This window comes from Aythya marila, assembly GCF_965140915.1.
Source record: "Aythya marila genome assembly, chromosome: 2".
NCBI lineage: Eukaryota > Metazoa > Chordata > Aves > Anseriformes > Anatidae > Aythya > Aythya marila.
The window spans coordinates 16,073,966-16,097,459 of NC_139043.1; the positions used below are offsets into that span (position 1 = coordinate 16,073,966).

General features: G+C 39.2%; 1 protein-coding gene across 4 annotated transcripts in view; it reads left to right on the forward strand.

Annotated features, from left to right (window-relative positions):
- The first annotated feature begins 337 nt into the window (after window positions 1-337).
- ZNF438 (zinc finger protein 438) overlaps window positions 338-23,494 on the forward strand; it is a 46,143-nt gene continuing 22,986 nt past the window's right edge. Inside the window, exons 1-3 of one of the 4 annotated variants that reach the window (XM_082752302.1) lie at window positions 338-410; window positions 1,392-1,473; window positions 1,988-2,041. The gene's annotated coding sequence lies outside the window, so the exon portion shown is untranslated. Of the gene's footprint in view, window positions 411-486; window positions 719-1,391; window positions 1,474-1,987; window positions 2,042-23,494 lie in introns of those variants that run through there. The other 3 variants (XM_082752305.1, XM_082752304.1, XM_082752303.1) reach the window with 3 other exon arrangements.

A 23,494-nucleotide genomic window follows, 5' to 3' on the forward strand; every position in this document is an offset into this window, starting at 1 on the left:
CAGGTATGTGGGAAGGCGAGGTGCCATGTCATGTATGTGGGGAAGGCAAGACACCATGTCAGGTACAAGGAAGGCGAGGCACCATGTCGCCATGTCAGCTATGTATTTAGTTGAGGCACTGTGTCAGACGGATGCATGCAGCCCTCAGACTCCCCATGAGCGATGTCTGATGTGAAAAGGGAACCACGAACACCCGCCATGTCCCTCCGGGGCAAGCGGCACCCAACCCCTCCCCCCCTCCCCGCCGTCCCCTCAGCGCCTTTCCCGCCAACCCCCCCCCACCCAGCCGCGAGGCGCCATCACCGCGCCTGCGCCGCGCCGCGCCGGGACTCCCTCAGCGGGTGACGCCACCGCGCGCCGCCGCCGTGACGTGACGGGGCCGTGACGCAGCAGGCGGAGGGGGCGCGAGCGTGAGTTCCCTGCCCCCCGCGGCGGGACCGGACGGGGCGGGACGGGGGGGGGTGGGGGCAGCGCCTCAGGGGGGGAGCGGGGCCGGGAGGGACGGCGGGGCCGGGCCGGGCCGGGCCGGGCCGAGGGAGCTCGGCCCCAAAAGCCGGAGCTTGGCCCGGTTCCGCGCCTGGGTCGCGGTCTGGGGGCCGGGTCCTTCGCTGCTGTGTCGTCAGCCCGGTGCAGTCATTTGAACCCGTCCCGAGCCGTTAATAACGGCCGTGCCTGTCGTTATTCCGTGATAAACGGCCAAATAGCAGGGTGAGGTGAGGTCAAGGCGCTGCTCCATCAAGCCTCAGCAGCTCCTGTGCACACCTTTTTCTTCACAAGGCCGTTCAGCAACCAAGGAGCCGAGCTGCCACTTTTTCAGTCTTATCTTACCATACCAACATATTTCTAGTGCTAATTTTATGTATAATCAGTTTTTTAAGCTATTTTTCTGCAAAACAAAGTGTACATTTAAGGGATGCGGGCATATCTTTTTTCTTTTTTTCCCTGCCTCACTTGTTAAAAGAATCAGGCTTTTTTCAAAGTTAACGTTCCTTAAAAATCAGAAAGGAAAAGGAAGGAAAAATCTTACAGTAGTTATGGTCCAAATTTAAATTATTATTATTATTTTTTTTTTTTTGCAATGGATCCAGCATAATGTTTTCTTGAAACATAGCTGGGGCATCAGAATAAAACTAACGCTGTATGCAAATGTTTTTAACCTTTGCCCCAGCTGCTAAAGTAATAAACTTTGAGGTAACCAGATAGTCTGTAACTAAGCTGTTTTTCAAAGAGTGCAAGAAGGAAACAATAGTTTCCTATGCATCAGTTTCTCATTTCTGAGGATGTTGGAAATAGCTAAGACAGTGTATGATGAGGTATTTTTGACTTTCTCATACAAAACCTCAGATATACTTAGTAACTGACACATATATGTATGTGTTTTTAATGTACAGGTGCAATGATTACGCTGCGTTAGACCAACAGAATGTTCTTCATCGGTGACTTGGGGTGTTTTGAGGATTGTTATGTGAAGAGGTAATATTGTTTATGGAAGTAGTGTAATGTTTTTAATTTTTTAAATCTTTATATGAAAATGGTGATAGTTGCATGCGTTTGTTTTTTTTTTTTTTTGTACCTAATGAGTTGGATGTTGTCAGGTCAAAAAGAAATGTGTGGTCAAATGACAGAAATGCAACTTCAATCTGAAGCTTGCTGAAAACTTTGGTACAGTTACAATTACAGAGTTTTAAAAGAAATAAGTGGTCAAATCAAGAATGTTTTAACTTCATCAGTTACTTTAACAGCATTGATTGAAGTATTTATTACTGTAACTTCTAATTCAAATCACTGTAAGCATATGGTAAGCCTCAAAGAAGATGTCACTCTATTTGATCTATTGAGAACAAATATGTTTTAGTAGAATTCTTGTTTATTTACTGCTCTCTAAAATTTATGCCTCTGTTTTCTTATTTAATATGATTTTCTGTCCTTTGCTAAATACATTTCCTGAGATACTGGGACTTCCTGTTTTTTGTTTTCTTTAAAACAGGGATTGAGATGGATGAAATATCTTATTGGCCATAGCAGGAACAGGATGTGAAAGGTTGGTACTTTGAAAGAATACAGTTAACATCCTTGCAGAATATTCTATATTTTTTTTAAATCTGTATTTGTCTGAGCATAAAGAGATTGCATATTGTAAGGTACAGTTTGTATTCAGATACTTCATAAGAAGCACCTCTTTCTAATGGTAGATCTAGCTACCTTACCTCCTTTCAATTCTAGCAACATTTTCGTTCTGCATTCTTTGAATGGAAATTTTAGAATGTGTCCTGTTCCTATGGTTTGTATGTTCTATAATATTGTAAAACTGGGCTGAGGAAATGCCACAAAGTGTTTTTGCAATCTTGTGTTGTACATTCTGTTTAAATGGGGTCAAAGAAAGATTCACTCAATTTATGCAATTTCTTCCTTACATAGACAATTTTTGTTTCCGTGCTTGACATGTTGGGTATCTTTGAATCATTTCTATAATGTCATCAAGGTATATTGGCATACTCCAATGGAACTGTGTTCAAAATTTCCATAGAAAATATTGGTTCAGCAGCAGTAAAAGATTTTGTAATGCTTATCCTTATCTGCAGTCAATTTAAGATTTTGTCCTTACTTGCTTAGACTTAATTATAATGATAAAAAGGAAGCATTGACTTATGGAGAACCAGAACACGTTTTTAACTTTAAAAAAAATAAGATAAAATATGAGCATATGTTTTTACAAGACAAATATTGCCAAATAACAGAACAGTTATGCTTGGATAATACTTGAACACTTATGAAGTATATTTGCATATTGTTATTATCAGAGTTGAATGAAGTGTAAACTTCTGTACAATGTAAATATTAAAACTACTTATTGTGTACATCCTTAATGATTTTTGTTTTAGTTTTGAGAATAAAAACTTACAGTCACTTTTTGCTTCCTTGCTTTCTCTTGCTGGCGTAGCAAACAGGTTCTTACTGTTAACTTAAGATGGTGTTTCAAGAATCATGTCATCTTCTCTTTTCTCTGTATGACTTCATGAAAACACACAGAACAGCTGGGTAGAAACCATCCTACTCCTCACATGATGTTTGCTGATTGTGTCTTTGACTTCCTATAGCACAATGTTTGCAGGTATTGGTTTGTCCTTAATAAGCTGATTAAACTCAGTGGGAGGGGTATTCAAGCATTTTTTTTTATTAAAGGACTGATTTCCTGGGCATTTATAAACATAATTAAATGTTTTAGGAAACGTTATCACAGTTAGTGTAGTGATACATCATAATTTGATAATTCTTACTAATTAATATGAAAAGCGTAATCAAAACGCCATCCATCTAACAGTGGTACAACTGTGCTGTGCATTCAGCAAGGAAAGACTATCTTTGGTTTGGTACTTCACTCTTTTTACTACTTTAGGAAAGAACCATTTCCTCACAAAAGCTTGTGAAATATTCTTTCTATTCTTGGTCCTTTTTTGCCTTTTTATTGAAGGGTTTACTGTACTGAAAGTCCTGCCAGAGGGCAGGCTGGCCAGAGTCCTGATGCTGAAACAGGCTTAGCATTGAGCTGTCAATATGCTTACAGGCAGTGCACAAATGGAAAGGAAATAATATATAGCTCAGTGCATCTTTCAGAGCTGTGATGCATTGTGGTCACTTCATTTGTGGTTAAGCTTTTTTCATGGGATTATGTAAAGTGTAAAATTCTGCAGTATTGAGTACTGTGAGCAATGGTTATATGTCTATTTACTTTTTTTTTTTATTCCCCTAAGTGTAACTTTTAGCAGATGCGATAGGATGTAAATGTCTCTGTATGTGTCCTGTAGTTTCATTCTGTGGCTCAGTCCTTTAATATTTTTCAGAAAGGCAGAGAACAAGATTGATTTAGAAAACATAATCATGTTTAATGCTAGAGAGGGGTCACGTGCTGAGACGAGCTTTTGAGTACCCCAGTCTTGCTAAAACGCCCCTGTCACAGTAAGTCTCTGTGAAGGCAGGAAGGTGGAAAGAACAGGAATGTTCTTGTGTCCTGCTTGGCTTCTTGCTGAGAAAGGCAGGTGCGTTGAGGTGGAAAAGCAACACAGAAAATGTTTGATGCAACTACTTGGTACAAGGGCTGTTGGGAGAATGACACTACACCTGAAAGGCTTACCTGGACCTCTCAGTGCAATTGGTTTGGGATGTTAGGTAGCTTCTAAGTTCGTCGAGGATTTTTGCTGTTTGGTTGAATTTGGAAGATTTCCCTACTCAGTCTCCTATACAAAGTCAGATATTATCAGTAAATGAAGGTTGGAATATCTGTGGGAATTATTTAATGATTTCACTTGCCCTCTTTAAAACAGGAGAAACCAAACCAAACAAAGCCTTAAGGGTGCATCTTCTGACTACTCGGTTTGTAATTTGACCATTAGAAGTTACAAGTGAAAGGAACTCTGCTCTTCTAAGGGCTGTTGTTTAGGAAGAACACTTTAATAAATTATGTATGGTGACAGATTACAGCTTAAATTGATGTGAGTTCTGCTGTAGTCATGTTTCTTTGCCACTTTTCTTATGTGTACATTTGTGATTCTTTCGGATGAAAAATAGAAAGCAGAGTTTTTCCTGTTACTGATTTGTAACTTGTTTCAGTATTCTACGTGTCATTGATTTTAAATAGCAACAGTACAAAACTTAATCTCAGGCTTTTTTTGGCCTTCCCTGAGTGGTTTTACCTCCTTAAGTGAGGTTACAGCCTGTCAGTTTTCTGCAAGTGCCTGTAATCTCATGTTTGTATCAGGCTGCTGTTTCAGTGAATTGCCACTACATACAGGAAGACATGAGATTCTAACAGCTTTTGGTCTTTGTTGGCTCAATCAAAACAGAGCAGGTGGTGAAGAAATAAGGTAGATCCATATTTTTAGGAAGTGAGACGGTTATTTAAATATCAGTGTTCAATCCAACATCAGTCTCTGTTAATGCCATGCACTGTCTTAAAGGTAAATGTTGGTGAACCCCCCAAAATACTGTTAGAGAATCCAAAAGGATCAGTCTAAAAAGCTGCATAGCTCGTTATGCAGATGTGCTCAGTGTAGGATGAATCAAGCACTTTAAAGTTACCAATCTGTCAGTAAAATCTCCCAAATGAATAATATGGATATTTAGTGGGATTTACTGCTGTGGTCATAAGCAATTTTGGAGGCTTTACTGAAGAAGGAAAACGAATTGTAACTGGATTTGGAAAGGAAGCACTGTTTTGTATTTCAGGACTGACATTGGGACCACCCAAATGTCTTCAGCTGTCTTTTGTTATTTTCCAAAAAGGGTTTGTTCTTTCTAGAAAAGTGTTTAGGAACAGAGAGTTGGGTCAATCTCTGTTATGTTTTTCCCTAAATGGCAATATTAAACAAACTTCACAATGATGTTCCTGTTGGAGGAAAAACAATTGAGAAGTTTGATTCTCTCTCTCTTTTGCCATAGGCAGTTGTGACTTCACAGCTTCAGATGTGCCTTTTTCTTGGAAAGTTTTGAACAGTTTTAACTGGATATTTTCCCTTTAATGGTCAATATAGTATCTATGATGTTTTATTAAGTTAATTCAGGGTTGTTTTCTTGTAAGTTCTTGTAAGGTAGTGGGATGTGGAATGTTTTCTTTCATATGCACGTGCTATGTTGTCTACTGAAGTCTTTTTCAAAGGGCAAGTCTGTTGTATCGCATTATGGAGGAGTTCTTATGCAGAAGCACAGTTACTGCTTTATGGAAGTCCTGATGGTGAAGAGTCTGCAGTTCTGCCGTTACCTTTGCTTATTCTGTCTTGTCTTCTCATAAATCAGCAGTTTTCTTTCTGGGAGTGTATCCTAATAAGCAGATAACAGATTTGGAGACTGTAATAGGTGAGAAAGGAGCAAGGAATTACACTGAAGAAGAGGGGAGCAAAGCTACCTGGCCTGAAATAATGTCTTCAAATGTTCATGATAGCACATTCTCAAGGCAGGGGACTGCGAGTTAAGAATCTTGTTCCTGAGAGTTTGGTTAACTTCTGATATGTGTTTGTACTTACAGTCAGAGTAAACAAACGTTAGCTTAGGGAAAATGTGTGATGGAGAATAGTATAGAAAATGAAAAACTGTGGTAAAAATCAGTATTGTGCTGTCATATGGCATGTCATCACACTGCGTGGTGCTGGATACCTCCTGAAAAAGGGAGGTGTGGAGGAGAGGAGATTGAGAGAAAAGACTGAAGGAGTGGTGTGTATGGGGGTGGAAAATTGCTTGTATGAAGAGAAATTGAAAAAAGTTAGATTGTTTAACCTTTCAAAGGTGAAAAAAAAGATGAAATGTAACACAAATACACAGAATGATGAATGGCTTGAAAAAAGTAATTCAGGAGCTTTTATTCTGTTGGTTCATGATACAAGAGTACGGGAACGTTTTGGGAAATCAGGTTGGCAAATGGAGAAAGGATATACTAATGTTGATGAAACAGTGAGCTCTGCGTTCCAGGGATGATTTTAATTTAGGAGTTTTCTTATAGAAATGGGATAATCTAGAGTGCAAGAACATTTAGTGACACAGGTTCAGGTTATTTTTTTTTCCCTGGGAGAATGTAAGCCTTCTTTTTTTTTTTTTATTATTTGAGACAATTTTTTTTCATTGGGATCTTTTCTGCTAAAGCTCCCCCCAAAACTATGTATTGATGGTGGGAGTCAAGGAATTCGGATTGCCCCTAGTTTGCCTACAGGAGGAAAGGTTGTAGCATCTCAGTGATTTGTTTGTTCTCTTCCCCCGTGTTAGGTCACAGGGGTGTTCTCTTGGGAGTATCTGCTGGTTTGCTTTCACCTTCTTGTCAGTGGAGACATTTGGGAAGAACTTCCAGCAGTAACACTGGGGTCCTCATCAATTTGGACAGACGTTATTTAGGGCAGTTGTTCTCGTCGCTTGCCACTAGTGAGACTAGTTAGGCATTAGAGCGGGTTGCCCAGGGAGGTGGTGGCGTCACCATCCCTGGGGGTGTTCAAGGAGAGGTTGGATGTGGAGCTTAGGGACATGGTGTAGTGGTGACATTGGTGGTAGGGGGATGGTTGGACCAGATGATCCTGGAGGTCTTTTCCAACCGTAACAATTCTGTGAGACATTGTTCTATTCAGCATTGATTTTTCTGTCGCCTGGACTCATGCCTTGAGTAGGTGTTCCTGAAGTGCTTTAATCCAAGTGAGTTCATAAGTTTATTCTGTACCTGGAGTGATGGAGGTTTTAGGGAGGGTGAGATGAGCTAACACTGGCTTTTGGTGTCATCCAGCCAACTTCTAGCAACTACATAAAAAATCATAAAAGATAGCAGTGGGGGTATCTTTATCAAATAAATGTCCTTGTCTCTGTGCCAGTTTTCTCTCTTGGTATGGTTCAAGTCCTAGAAACTGCATTTGCTTTCAGTCTCTATCAAGCTCAAATGCAAACCCGAGTGATAAACAAAAGCTTCAAAAGCAGTGTTCAGCAGGAAAGGACTACGGGATCAGCATTTACTCATTCCCACTGCAATGTCCTTTTCAATCCATTTAGTGGAGGCTGCAGTTCTAACTTTTTTGGGTGTATTTAGCAACAGCCTGACTTACATTTGTTGTATTTGGCTCTAGAGCAGCAAAGAGCAGATGTCAGGGAGGTGCTGTGACAGGAATAAAACGATTCAGCAAGCTTGTGGGAATCTGGGGGGAAGGCTGTAAGGGGGAAGACTTCCTCCTATTTTTTTTCTGTGCTAGAATCCATACTATACCATCCAGAGTTGGCATTCAGTTCAAACCTTGCCATGTTGCAAGGGTTGTTGCATTGACACAGGCATTCTTTCCTACATTTCATGTTGTGGAGTTTATTTATAAAACAGCTTATGCCTGTGAAATTATAATTGATACCTTAATTATGGGGAACTCGCCTTAGAGAGGGTAGTTTAGTGACCTGTGGGATTATTTTTTCTTGTTTTGAGTAGCCAAGATTTATACTGCAACATTTTCTCTGTGTGATTCTTAAACACAGAATTCCCCTGTCAAGACAGAAAAAACTTCAGTAATTAAGAGGTACTCTGTCAGGATGATAAGCCTAAAATAATGGTCAACTTTAACTGTTACTTATGGTTGGAACATCTAAATAGTAAGTTTTACTTTTCAGGGATCATCACATTTTTCAAAAATACGCATTTAAAAGCCACTGCTACGTGTTGCCAGTCTTTTCATAAGCAAGTGGGTGCCAGATGTATGTGGGATCCTGGGGAAGGTTGTTGTGTTGGTTTCTTTTTGCTTTTGTAATGAGAACGCTTCAAAAGTTCTTGCCTTTTTTATTTATTTTTGGACTGGAAGTATTTTATCTTTCTCTTGATAGAGACAATTCTGAAAACACTCTGTGCAACTTGTTAGTGGAATGGTTGCTTGTTTATCTTTCTCTTATCTTTTTTTTTGCTTATAACCTACAAGCACTTCAAGAATATCTGTTGCAGCAGTACAGTTTGTAGACTGAGAACATAAGCACAGACTAATTTGCAGTGGTTTTGATCACAGGGTGCTGTATTTGAGAGTTGTGCCAACTCTGTTGTCTTACATGGATAATGATGTACTTAATACTTTGTGGAGCCTGAGGGATATTTTTTTTCCTGTGATGAAAACACGTTGCTTATACAGTAATCTGAAGAGGAGGATAGTAATAAATCTTCTGATTTTCCTTGAGATAACGCTCCTTAATCTTGTGCTTTATAAAAACCATGCTGCCTCCTGCTTTGGATCTTTTGGTTCTAATGGGGTAATTGTAGCAACTCTTATCATTTTCAGGAGAGATGAGATTTGAAATAGAAAGAATTTTTGGTATTGTGTGCTTAATCAGAATATAATGAAAAAGTCTGACTTTTTTTTTTTTTAAAGGCAAATAGTGCAATGGAATGAGTTGTCAGAAGCTTCATATCTGTAGGATATGTAGTGTACTTACTCTGTTCTCCTCAGGGCTTGTAAGGTCATGACTGGAATATGCAGTTTGCATTTAGGAAGAAGTCTTTTCTTATTTTTTGCTGATGAACAATGTAGATGTCATGCTAAAAGGAAACAGGACAACCCAGCTTGCTTTTTAGCTCCATCATTTTGAGTTTCTTGGCTAGGTTGTCAATTTCAGTGACAAAGTGACAAGCCCTTAAATAATTGTGGTCACATCTGGTCCAAGAGGATTGAGTGAACTCTTTTTGCTTCCCTCAAAGGAAGCCAAGTTTTTGTCAACAACTGCTGTGATGTTTATTCAGGCTGCAGGTAAATCCTGTCGAGAGCACGATTTTACAGTTCTGACCAGTTGAGGGGATGCTCTTCTGCTTAAGATGAGATGCTGAAACTAAGACAATTTGATTAGCATCATTTATGTCTGTCCTGTACCTAATTTCTGCTTGGTATTTTTCACCTGGTTGTCAAATCCCTTTGTTTACTGCAAATACTGCAGTAAACAAAACATGTTAGAACAACTATAAATTACAGATTCTGTATTTAAAGGCTTTATTCTTGATCATTTAATCCATTTTTTTAAAGGCTTCTACTACCTGATGAATTTCATTGTGAAAGAAGCATGAAACCGTAGATTCCTTTTAGGCTAGATCAAGACCTGCAGGGATCACATGCGTGTTTCTTTTTAGAATGTTATGTAAGTGTTAAACTTGCCTTTATATACTAGTGTACTGTGCAGACATCTGCCTATTGCAAGGGAAGCTGGCTTCTCTATCTTCTCTGTCAGCTGAAGCTAAGTGGAGGCTAGGTACAGCTACCGAGGGGCTTCTTATTACTCATGGAACAAGTGCTGAGCAGCTGAGGGTTTTTTCAGTAGCCAGAGATCTTACTAAGGAACTGAAATTATTTTATAAACCATAACTTTCATAGTCTCTTATGACATTATCACAGGTACCTAAGCATGCTTTTATATACTGTTAATTATTCAGAGCAGTTGTCATGTTCTTTCTAGAACAATAATAATTATTCCATTTGGAACGCATTAATTTATAATTTCTGCTCAAACGTGGTGGTATGTTGGGAGAGCAAAATGCAACTTTTCTGAGACCTTTTGAAGAGTTGACAATTGTAGGGTAAAAATACCTTAAATTTACAGGAATAGGTAAATGTAATACATTTACACATATGTCACGATGTAAGGTCTGGGTGCTTGTGTACGGTTTTGAGGTCTGATTTTGGTCCTTGCAAATAGTGTAAGGATAAAATAGTAAGACCTCCTAGAATGTTAAGAGCAACCCCTTTATAGTTCTGTGGTCCTGCTTCAGGCAAGCAGAGAAGCACATAATGCACACTGTACCACTAGCTGTAGCCTTTTGCTTAAAATTAAGCTAGTTTTCAGGCACACTCTACTTCTCATAAGAAAAAACTTTGGTTAGTAATATTATTCAGGTGTAATCGATCTAGTGGTAATAACTTTAAAACCCTTTTGGAGTTATTTTGTGTATAAAAATTATGTAATATTGATGCTCATTGGAATGTGACTCTTTTTTCAGATTTCAGTACAGTAAGTTTACTTGCCTCTGCAAGACAAAAACAGAACAACTACTTTTATTTTTTATTTTTTTACTTTTTATTTTTAAATCAAACTGCATTTATAGAATTTAGGAATCTTTGAGAGATCTTTTGATCAACTTTTGAGAAGCAGAAGAATTCTTTAGACTAAGAAGACTGCTAACTATGTTGATGGAAAATCTTCGCTATACAGTTGTTTGTTCTGTATACATCTATTCCAGTTTCAGGAAGCTGTTAACTTCAGAAAACAGGAGAAAGAAAAACAAAACAACAACAAAAATAAAACACACAGATTTATCTACAGAAGTTGTGGAGTAATGGGCTTTGATTGGAGCATGGAAAATGCATGAAATCAGAATAATGTCATAATGGTGACAGCTACGTACTGTTGGAACTGCCCTGCTTTGTCAAGGAAATAGAGCTGGCTAAGTGTCCTGGGTCCTTCTTAACCCTGGGACACTTCAGTAATGACAGAAATACATGTAGTTATTCCGGGCAGTGTAAGCCTTTTTTCATGTAACTGGAGATATATTTTGGAAAATGAGTGCTGCTCATTAATGAAAACAATTTACTTGAATTGTGACCTTATAACATTCAGACATCAAACACGAGAGAGACCATTTCCAACATACTTATTAGGAATTAACTGTTAATAGATAATACTCACCTATGCAACTTTTTGAGACTTGATTGGCCCCGAATAACCATACATACTTTCTTGGAGGGTGTTCGCAAATAACAGTTTCGGGTTTTCTTCAGCGGTCTCTATCTGCTACTTATATATGGTGCAGATGTCTGAGGGAACTAATTCAGTCCTTGGTAATTATATTTAGCAAACTGTTTTATACCAAGATAGAGAAATTGTTCAGTGTTTTGACTTGCAGTATGGACCAGACTACATGGGAAGGCTTACACGTGGAGTAGACTGTCTGTAGGTGCCCCCCAAAAGTGAAAGTTTTAAACACGTTGAAATCTCTAAGCAAATTTAGAAGCCTAATTTCAAAACCTGTATCTTTGGAATTCGCTTTTTTCATTATAAACTGGGTTCACAGGCCCAGAATAGGACATTCCTTACTGTCCTCACTTAAAATCAGCTGTATTTCTTTCTGGAAATAAAATGAATGCCAGTAACCTCTCCATTTACAGTGGTAAATTACCACTTTTCAGATAAATTCTAAAGAGGTCCTGTAAAGAGGTCAGGAGGAGAATTGGGTTGATTTGCAGAAGAATTTCCTGTTAGCAGTGCACACTGATGAGCCACAACGCAGCTTTAGAGTCCATCAGAAGAGCCAGTTGAAGATGTGTGTATTGAAGGGAATCCTCAGCTTCTGCTGTGTTGCCTGCACGGGGGAGGTCCAGGAAACATTTCCCAGTGCTGTCGCCATCAGTTCATCCCACGGTAAGAGGCCTAGAAGTTGTCTCTTGGCTTCCAGCACTCCTTCAGCCTGGTCAGCTAACCTTGCTGAACTACCAAAAGGTTTTATCCACGTTGGCACTGTCATAATTCAACTGAAACAGTGATGGCAGCATCGCTGGAAATATTTGTGCGTGACGTGCACAAGTCCTTTTGGAGACAGAACATCCTGCCACAATACGGAAATGCCTTTCTGACTGATGTGCAGCGCAATCTGTTGTGGATAGATTTGGATCGAGTTTGTAGCCGTGGAAAATTTACTGTAGCTGCATCTACAGTTGCGCTTTTTTGGATAATATATTGTACAGACATTGTACTGCTGACAAATTAATCTACTGTGGAGGCAGACGTTTAGGAGCAACGACTGTAATCTCAGAAGAACGTGTATTGACTGGGGAGAGCTTGGCTTGGTTTTGCAAGTCACCAACCCTTAGAAGTGGGATTAGGTTTTGCGCAGGAGAAAGTGGAACTTTATTGTAGTATCCTTTGCCTGCAAAATGAGGCCATGGTGCTTGCTGCTTTTTCAGCCCCCATCTCAGTAAAAGAGGAAATAATTGTTTCTCATTTCAGTTTTGTCTCGTAAAAAATGGCAGTTAGTTACCTGTGCAACCCATGATGGGCAATGACTTTTTGGCCTTGATTTAGTTCTTCTTTACACCATATCTGTCCTGTTTGCATGCCCACAATTCAAAATTCTCATGTACTTGTGTATTTATTTTTAACATTTTGGTGTTTCCATAACCTGTGTTTGTTTAGTTAGTGGTTCCATGGAATGGGCAGCTGAAGGTACATGTAGGTAGCAGTCATGCAGAAGTTGGTTCTTCATGAGCTTTGTGATGACAGTCACATCTTAGACTTGAAGGCAAGGAAAATGAAACAAAATGAGAATCAAGTAGAACAGATGAGAAAAGGAAAACTTCTGTAATAAATAGCAAAACTTCTGTAATAAATAGTCTGGGTGACAAGAGGGAGGAAAAGCTAAAGAGCTGGTATGGAGATACACTGCTAATGTAATGTGTGATCACAGTGGTAGTGCTGCTCTGATTCATAACTGAAATGACAATTAAAGAAGCATGTTGTGTAAATAAGAGAAATTGATTTATTATTTTTAAATCAGAAGTGTTATTATATCTAATTTTGGGGGATATCTGTTATACTTTCATGCTATACGGGAGCCTTATTTTTGTTTAGTATAATGAGAATATATTCATAATTTTTGATCAGCAAATTCATTAAAGAAACGACTGATGCTTGGATGATTTATTGCTTGTCTCTTATCTGATCGGGGTTATTTGCTGATACTTTGTAGCATTATCTATTAATAGACCCAAAGTAGTGCAATATTCTTTAGTGGAGAACTTAAAAAAAAAAAAAAAAAAAAAAAAAAAAAAAAAAAGTCTCTTCCCTAATAAAAATGTTTTGCAGGTCTGTTTGAAGAGCTCATATACATGATCTTGTTTGGTTTCCAAACTGGCACTTGAAGGCTTTGTAAGTGGATTGCGTTACACTCAGAATACTCAAATTCCATTTGTGTCTCCAGAGAATAGAAATCCCTCTACCATCAAATGCATAGGATAAGTTGAACATTGAGCTCTGGAGTGTATTTCAGAATTTGGGAGATGGATTTTTACGAAATAGATAACCGAGAGAGTTAGCATTCTTGCTTGGATAATGTGCTATTTGTTTTGGAAGGCAGTTTCCCATGACTAAATAAGAACAAGATGTTTGACCACCTTCTAGGGAGGAGACCGTTTGGTCAGCATCAAATTAAAAGAAAAAATTTAGAAGAGGCAACGTACCATTCTCACGTGGTGTTGGAAATGTTTTCATGTTTCTTCTGAGCTTTAATTACAGAGCATGTGCATGGCAACAGGAAAGGCCAGAGGTTTTCTTCTGTTCTTGGAAGTATAGCTTTATCACATCGTTGGGAATTTATAGCCTAGTAATATGTAGTGTTTTTTCCATTCCTGCATTTTGCAATGGGTTTGTACAGCCTTGTAGTTTGGCAGCAGAGAGCTCCGTTTTTCATGATTTTTTTTTTTTTTTTTTTTTTTGGCATGAAAGGGTTACTGTTCACATTTCCTGTGTAATTCCTTCTGATCTTGCTGGGCTGTAATTACTTTCTTGATGTTAAACATTCCCAGGCTCCTATAACCTCCTAGCCTGCTTGCACTGGCCAAGTCTGTCCCAGGTGATCATGTGGGCGAACCTCCTGTTTTTAAGGATAAAAATCTCTCCTTCCTGTGTAAGATAGGCTACACACTCATTCCTTTGCTGTGCAATCCCAAGAGAAATCCTTTTAAAAAATAATAATAAGGTAACACATCAGTCTTTCAGAGTCAGATTTAGCAGCCAAATAGATGACAAATGAAGTGTGTGGGTTTAGAATTTGCTGAATCTTCGTTGAATGACTTCTAGTTCACATTAAATATTCTTTTCTTAATTCATTTGGAAAATAGGTTATGATATTAAAAAGACAGATTTTGACTGTAGCGTCTCACTTCTGACCATGTAATTGGCAAATCATTTTAAGCTTGCTTGAATGTAGAACTACTTAGTAGAGCTTTCAGGATTATGTTTTGCTTTTGATTTCTTTGCTGTAGTTGCATATCTTATTTAAAAAAAAAAAAAAAAAGCAAACTAGAGGATATTACTCAGTTCTGTCTTTTGACATGTAGTTCAATTATCCCGTATTTCTTCCGATTTTCTTTCTGATTTTCAGTTAGAGGTATATAAGCAGTAAACACAAGGTTTTCTTTTTAATAAAGTAACTGCATACTGCTGAAAAATGGTGGCTTCAGAGGTATGGGGTCTGAAGTGATCTGTTCTGCAAAGGCACTGAAAGTTTGTGTGCTACATTCAAGCTTTCACCTTCAGCTTTCACCTGGAGGAGCCACCTGTCAGAATGCAAGTGAAGCTTGCTGTCCATCACCTTTATGCCATTTTCTCACAGTGTTCATCAAAATGCAAGTGGTGTTTTAGGGTGTGAGGAGTTGTATTGTGCTGATAGAGAAACTTTTTTAATAACAATGCCAGGGATGGTAGCTGGAGGTACTGTGCACCGTGGGGTTGATGATAAGCCCAAGTTCTGATACTTCATTCAAGAACACTAGCTTAATTACCCTGCTACAGGCAAATTTTTGTTATAATCCTTGTTGTATCATTTCATGCTTTTAATTGGCTGCTGTGTGAAATTCTCAGGCTGCAAGTAATTCTGCTTTATTTGGATGCAATATTATGCGTGTTACTCAGATAATCAGAAGTTTTCCCAGTAGCAGAGTGACTGACAAGTATGGTGAATGCATAACTGGGTTTGAGCTCAGTGCAGTTATACTTGGAAGAAAAAAATAAAGGTAATAAATGCTAGCAGTTCCAGCCCTTTTCTTATTTTTTCTCATACATACCAAAGCCTGTGCATTTCTACAGAAATAGAAGTTAGACCAGTTGGTGTTTGTGTTAACTGTGCTGCTAAGCCGGTGAAGTTTAAGATGAGTGTATTTTAATGGAAATGTCTCCTTAATTGTTATTGGGAAGTGTTCTTGAGCATGATGGTGTAGTTATAACTGGAATGCAGTCAGTATGCTGCCCAGTTCTTAACTGCTTTGTCATTTAATGAATTTGTCATGTAATGAATTTGCTGATCTAAAATCTGATGGCTATCAGATACTCATATTTTTGTTGTGGAGCTCAGAGGTTCTTACCCATGTATTACTTAAATACAGATTCTGGCATAAAGTATTGATACAGCAGTCACATATATGAGTGCTGTATTTTGCAGGGGTGGGGACCATGGAGCGCCAACTGAGTATAACTAAACAGGCCAAAGATACTGCTGATACCTTGAAATTCAACCATTTCCCATTTATCACTGCCTTTATTTGATCTCCAGGTACCTGAGATTTCATAGGAAACTTCATCTGAAGAGTGCTCGCTTAACATGTGCTCTTGGGTATGTGTTAAACACATGGCAGGAGTTCTGGGCATCCTGTGCAGCAAGGTGGTGCTTTTGGTTAAAGCCTTTTTCAAAACAGCTTGCTTTTGACTTTGTTATGAAAACACAGGTGGACTCAGCTGAAAGTGAGTACAACTGCACTGAGGCAAGCTTGCTTGCTGTCTAATAGGATGTAGAGACCTTCTTTCCTTTTTCCTGTTTAATTTCACTCCTACTCAGATGAAGACAGTGAGGAATTGCATGTTGTATTGTAATTAAAGGTAACCTATTTTGAATTTACTTTGTGAAGTGCTTAGATTGTACTGGATGTGGCTCTCTATTAGAAATTTCACCTTTGCAGTAGAAAATTCCCTCAGTAGTGATGAATTTTCTTTGAAAAGAATGTGGTTTCAGAGTCCTATGCAAATTACATCCTGCTTTTTGTGCAGAAGACAAGCTAAAGGACGTACGCTCGTGATGTTGATCTTGTGTGGTCCTCTCTGTGTGTGCATGTTGATCTTCTAGTGGTTAAACTTAAAGAAAACTTTGATTTAGATGTCTCCAGTGTGCTGGAGGCCAAGTGATGCACGTGGTTGTGCTGCAGGGAGGAACTGGGCCTAATCTGAGTGTGTTTAGTGAGGAGAAAACGTGTGTTTGGTTTTAACAAGCTATAATAAAATTAAGGAATAATTTACCACTGATGCTCAAAATGAGTGACAGACTCTGCCAGTTCCCTTGGATTTACCCTAGTTCAGCAGGTTCAGAAGATGCCATGCCCATTGATGGGAGAATCTCAGAACACGCACTGTTTGTCACTGGAAAAAAACAAAACATAACTGTCTTTCAAAGACTCATGGAATGGTTTGGGTTGGAAGGGAGGGACCTTAAAGATCACGTAATTCTAAAGCCCCTGCCCTGGCAAGGACTCTTCCCACCAGAGCAGGTTGCTCGAAGCCACATCCAGCCTGGCCTTGAACACCTCCAGGGATGACAGGGGGAAGGGTGGAATTGGATGATCTTTAAGGTCCCTTCCAACCCACCCCTTTCTATGATTATATCTATAAAGTATCTGTACGATCCTTTAAACTCTGATGAAACTTAGAGACACTGAACATCACTATCAAAGTTTGAATTTGGCCATAACATGGAAGTTAGTCCCCCCATCCAAAAATAAAAAATTACCCTAAGCAGGTGGAAGTTCAGTTTCATAACTTGAAATGATTTAGGTAGTGTAGGTGTTCCACAGATAGCATGATTTTTGTGAGAAATGGTTGAAAATGTACTGGTTGTCACACCACAAAAGCCTAGTTGCTTTAAAATCTTGGTCATACTTAATTGTTTTTCTCTTGAAGTACTAATTCAGCTTGGTCTTGCTTAGTTTGAGATTAAACTGAGTGAGTTAGGAATACAAATATCCTCAGGAACAGAAGGCAGAGCTGGAGGCCCGTAGAGAAAGAAGAATGTTCCCAGGGTTAGCACAGTCTGAGCACCACAGCTGGTTGTTGGACAGTGGCCAGGAATAATTTTGACATGTTTATTTCCTTTTTTTTTTCCCTCCATGAGCATGTTTGGGGGACACTTCATTAAGGACGTCCCATAGCCTTTGAAGCTTTGTGCCTTTAATGTTTTTCAATCAACAACCAGGGCGACAGATACAGAAATGAAAATGATATTGGCGAGGACTATTTGCACAATAAAATCAACATAAGATAAGTGAATGAAGGCAGTGAAGCAGGGCAGGTTAGAATTCAATTTATTCTTTTGTGTGTTTATCTGCGTGAAGGTTTTTTGTAATGAGCAGGCATGTTTCATCAGTAAGTAACGTGCTGACAGATGGTTATAAATCCTACAAAAAAAGATATTTAAGTAATTCATAGAACATGCTTATGCTTTGTCTGCAAAGCTTGTCCTGCACGCTACATGGCAAGTGGCTCACCAGTTTGAACAACAGATGCTGTTCCGTGCTGCTCCTGGATGCTAATCAATCACGCAATATCACCAAATCTGGATAAGCCCGTGGAAAATTTTTGTCTCTCTATATTTTCCAGTTGGTATTAGGAAATGTGTTTATACCAGGTTGTCTAAAATATATACTGTTTCATGCTCTAAAAATAAATACCAATACCCTTTGGCCCAGCAGTTGCTTTGTCAGTCGGATCAGACCTTTGGGAGCTTGAAATGAGGGAATTGGGGTGTTCCAGGCAGGAGAATCCTTCAAAGTGATGCGTCCGTTCCCAGAAGAGGAGATGGATGTGACTGTTTGAGCAAAGAATGCAGGCAGAACAGCTGAACTTCGCTGCTGGGGTCTGTATGTAGCAGTTTGGGTACAGCAGCAGGGAGGGAGGGTGCTGCTGCCTCTGCTGTGCTCAGCACGCAGCTGGGAGGTTGCTTCTCTTGCTGCGATCTTCACCAGGGTTCTGCAGCTGTATCCAGTTCTTCAGCTGTGGAAGTTGAACCGGCCCTTAAATTTGCACAATAACTTTGAATAAATCGATTGTGTGTTGGGAATTCTTTTTTCGACAACAACGAATTACGCAGTGCTCTTTAATGACTGGACCCAGCTGGGATGGAGTTAAGTTTCTTCAGAGCAGCCTGTACGGGGCTGTGGTTAGATCTGTGACCAAAACAACGCTGCCAACACAGCCGTGTTTTCGCATCAAGGCTTCTCTGTTTCTCACACTGCCCTCCCAGTGAGTTGAGTGGAGAGGACACAACGGGGCAGATGACCCAAACTGGGCAGAGAGATGCTCCATGCCATGTAACATCATACTGAGCAATGAAAAGGGGGAAAAAGGGGAGCTTAGGGAGGCTGCCATCTGCTCAGGAACTGGCTGGGTGTCAATCTACCCATAGGAGGTGGCGAGTGATTGCTTTTGCATCACTTGTGTTGCTCTGTATCCTTCTCATTCCACTTCTTCACTTATTAAACGTTTTTTATCCCAACCCAGAAGTTTTCTTGCTTTTATTCTTCCTTTCCTCTTACTCGGTCCTACCAGCTGAGGAGGAAGTGAGTGCCTACTGGGATTAACCCACAACAGGTGCTTATCACAGAATTTATATACAACAGAACCTTTTAATTTTGCATTAAATTTGGAACCGTGAGTTTTGAGAGGGTGTCTCACTGAGCTTGTTCTAACTTGCAAAATTAATGTTGGATTCTTCCAATGCAGAATAGCTTATTATATGCTGAGGAAACAGAAAAGGGGGAATTCACATAGCATTAAGTTGCTTGTGCCAGTCATCAAGTGTGGTCTGTTAAGTCCTTCTTTCTGGTGAATGGCTTTTGGGAAACATAGGTTATAATTCCTGGTTGGACAGCATTTTTAATGTTCTGCATCATTAAGAAAATCCAGCGATTATAGTTGCATCTCTGGTTTTGGAAGTGTGTGGTGTTAAAGTCTAGGAGGCACTCAGCTCTCCAGAAAAAAGGTCCTTAACCCCAAAGCACCGTCTAGGTTAGCAATGTTGTAGACAAAGTTTGGGGGTGGAATCAGCATAGCATGAAAGCAGATGAAGCAGTTCTTAGTACAACCCCTGATCAGTTACCTGGGTTATTTTTCAGTGCAGTGCAATCTGCAAGGACCAGCTGTGCCTCCTTCAAAATAAGAAAACAAAATTTCCAGTACATAATTTTTACTAAGAGCTTTTTTGTTGAGTAAGACTATAAGACCTAGAAGTGTGTAGAATGTAGCCTGCTTCAGTGATAAGGTGATACCTCTTTTTGTGGAATCTAAAACAACCAAACCTCTTAAAAGTGATTAGCTGCTAGGCAATTTGAATTTTACCATACTGAGGATATGTACATACCACCTTTGCTTAGGTAATCTGTTGCCTGATCAGACACAGGTTTGCCTTCTCCGTTTGTCGTCTTTTCCACATAATGGCATGCTCCTTCTATTTTTCTTTTTTTTTCCTGGCTCTGGAATGCTTGTTTTGTGTAAGTCTGCAAATGAGACACGCTGAAGTTGCTCTTAAAAAATGCACTGTATTTTCTGTGTGAGGGATGTTGCATAAACATTATAAATGATTTTGTCAGGTAGGGAAGGTAGCTCTCTGAATGAAGCTGTCTAGCTGACTTTTTTTTAAGAAACTCCATAATGAGAATTCTTACAGAAACAACTGTAAATGAGGCTCACTTTATATACACGTAACGCCATGGCAGAAGTTAGTACTATTCAGTGCTATTAAGCTCCGGAGCTGTCAAGTCAGAAATAACTCCATTATTTGAGTCAGGATTGCAAAGGCATTTCACCTTGCAAAGTTAGGAGTGGTGTTTTGCTTGCTGAATTTTTGTCAGCTATAGGTTATCTGTCCTCTAAGGAGAGCACTGACAACATCTTCAGACTGTAACTAACAAACCCCCTGTACAGAATCCTTCCTGAATGGCACAACAAGTTATATTCAGGATTCAGGGCAGTGTCCAAAGGACCCAAAATACCACAGTCAAAATAGAAGTGATCAAGGATTGATCGTTTCTCATTGAGTCTTGCCTAATTTGAGGGCCAGCTGTGATTCTGCTAAGACTTTCACGACATGTTTCAAGCTCCAGTCAGTCAGATTGTGCAGGTGATCGTGCTATGCTCAGGTCTTAATCCGTGAGCTATTAATGGCATTTTATGGCTTTGCTATCCGAGACATTCAAATACGTTTTGACTGCGCGAGTCCATTCTGAGGTATCAAATATCTCCAAAATATGTCAGAACTTCCAAATTAAGGAAACACAACACTTGCTCTCCTTGCTCTGTAATGCTGAAAGTTACAGCCCTGGTTGGTTATTTCTGTAATGTAAATTGATAATTAACAACATCCTAAAACTGAAGTTTCACCAGAAAAGTGTTACTAAGCTACCAGTAATAGTTTATTCCTCCACTGTCAAAACTGAGGGGGGGGGGGGGGGGGGTTGTCAAGAAAGTAGTATGCGGTTCAGTTTTCTTTTTCTTGCCTTTAGTAATCTTTACTTATTTTTGTTAGTACTTTCGTCCTACATTAACCTCGTTCTGCTCTTGGAAATAACCTGTTTATCTTTAGTGTACCAGTAAATAAAAAAAGTGTACGTGGCACTATTACGAAGTTTCTTTACTCTTTGCCACTCGTAAAGTCAAATTCTATTTAATCCTTCAACATAGAGTGAAATGCAGGAATTTTTGAGTACCTTTACAGCTAATTCTGAAGCGTGGTGAAAGCCTTGGAGCAGGAATTGCTGGAACAATTTGCCTTACATACATAGGCTCAGTGTTAACATAATTTTCAGGTCATCCTTTTTGTGGTCAAGTGGTAAATGTCATTTAATTTCTGAAAGGCATCTGTTGAGCTGGAGGTTTGCAAGACTCATCGTGACAAAGCCCTAAGCTCGGCGCTGACCCTGCCTTGAGCAGGGAGCCGGACTGGGTGACCTGCCAGGGCCCTGCCAGCCCGGATCATCCTGTGAGTACCGCTGTGCACAATGACACCTGTTTGTCTGGCCCTACATAAGCTGTGCTCCGACTGTAACACAGTCCCTGTTTAGCAGTTGTCATATTGTTTATCTGAAAAGAAAGCACAGGTACTGCAACAAATGCATAGTGGAAAATAAATGATGTGTTCTGTGCTTATTTGGCCAAAACAGTCGTTAATTGTGAACATCAATAAAGTCAAAAAGTCTCACAGTTTAATCAGTCATTGCAAGCTTGTGTTGTGGCTGAAAAATCATAATGGTGTACTGCAGTTCCACCATGAGTGATGTTACAAATTAATAACAGAACAGTAAGATACATAGATTCTGTCTCAGGAAACTGCATTATTGAGAACTGTGGCAAAACATCTTTGAGATTTGGACCAAAACAATAAATGGATACTTAGTTAAGGGCTAGGATAACACAGGGGGAAGCAGTAGAAGAAGGAATTGCTCAGTTTGAATTTTAAAGTAAACTCTGGAGTACTCATGGCCAAGTAAGAGTGCTAGATGTTTGTCTCTCTTGATTAAAAATAATAATAATAATAATTTGAATGTAAATTGTTAGAAATACTGACAGTGTAGATTTCATGTACTAGCTTGCAAAAATGAGTTTTTCCAAGACTATTGTTTCCAGCTGCCCTCAGAATCAAGAACAAAGTGTACTGGGTTTTACTGATTCATCACTTCATATTTAGTTTCATAACAGTAAGATCCGGGGCTACTTTAAAATCAGAAGCCTTAACTTTATAATACACCATTATAGCAAAGGTGTCTCTCTACATACAGACTGCAGTTCGCAGTGTCCAAAGCAATACTACTGAGAAGTTATTTACTAATGAAAATATAAAATGGCAATCTGTGGAAATTTAGAGGAAAACAAAGCGTTATTTCTTGATGTTCTATGAATTGTCTCATGCTAGGCATAATAGCAACCTTGCTGTTCTTTGCTCTTTTTAATTTTTCACAATGCTGTTTTTTCAAATGGAAAATTGGGTAATTTGCAGTCCTAAAGACTGTTCATCTACGATTTATCCTGTCCACATTTCATAAAATGATCAACCGATATTGCTCCTTCGTTCAATTGATATTGCTATCTTCTCCCATGCACACTTTTGAGAAACTTTTGTAATAATTTTTCTCAGGTCCTTGAGCTTGCTCTCTTGGAGATGGTTATCATTGTAAAATAAGAATTACTGTGACTGCTGAGCTGTGTGCAACAGTAAAAAAAATAAAAAATAAGAAATTAAATAAAATCATGGAGTGTCCTTGTTGCTAGCAGTGTATGCGCTAGTCTTTATTCGTGCAACTGAATAAGAAGTTGGTTTGAAAAGATTTCTTTCCTCAAGGAAAACAGTCACCTTCCTTTGCTTTTTCTCTTAAGCCAAAAGATGTAGCTGAAAGCTGAAGATGCGCTATATTGTTTTTTAAGTAAGCTTTTATTATCAACATGATACTATTGAAAGTAGCATGGAACCTGTTGTGTAGGCACGGTTCCACCCTGACAGATGGGCATAATGCAGGCGTGCCAGAAAACCATTATATAGACCACGTAACAGGGTATGAAGGGAAGAATTTTTGTCCAGGCATTCGGTGCATGTAAGGCTTGAAGTTGCGGAAACGTGCTCAGACTGGCCCATCACACAGGATGATCAAAAATTTAAAAATAGCCTGGGATTAAGTTCTGATGGGTTCGTACTGGGAAAAATGACCAGTTGCAGCGAGGCTTCTGTTTCTTTTTGGCTGTCTGCTGAAGTCACCGAATGGTCCCAGCCAAAAGAATTCTGCTACAGACACACATTTCTCCCTGATTAATTACCTAGGTATGGAAACATAAGCAGTGTGTAATTTCTCTTGTAAGAAAGCTGCTGGTTTAGTGTGCGTAGATCTCTTTGGATATATAGTCGTAGGATGAGGAGCTACTGATATAGGATGAAATCCAGTTGTGAAAACACAATTAAAATAGAAAATTTTGAATAAGAACAGGTAAGACTTCTGTGACTGAAGACTTGGATAGTGAAATGCAGAATATTTTTGCAGGTTTTCAGAAATGCAAATAACCTATTGCCTAGCTATTGTCATTTTGGCCTTTTTTCTCTTTTAAACAAATTGGCTTAATGCCTTGCATTTGATTTATAAAGTAGCCAAGCACTGTAGGCTTTTGGCAAAAACAGTTGCTTGAACAAATGCCTTTGTGTGTTACACCAGTCAAGTGTTGTGTGTGTCAT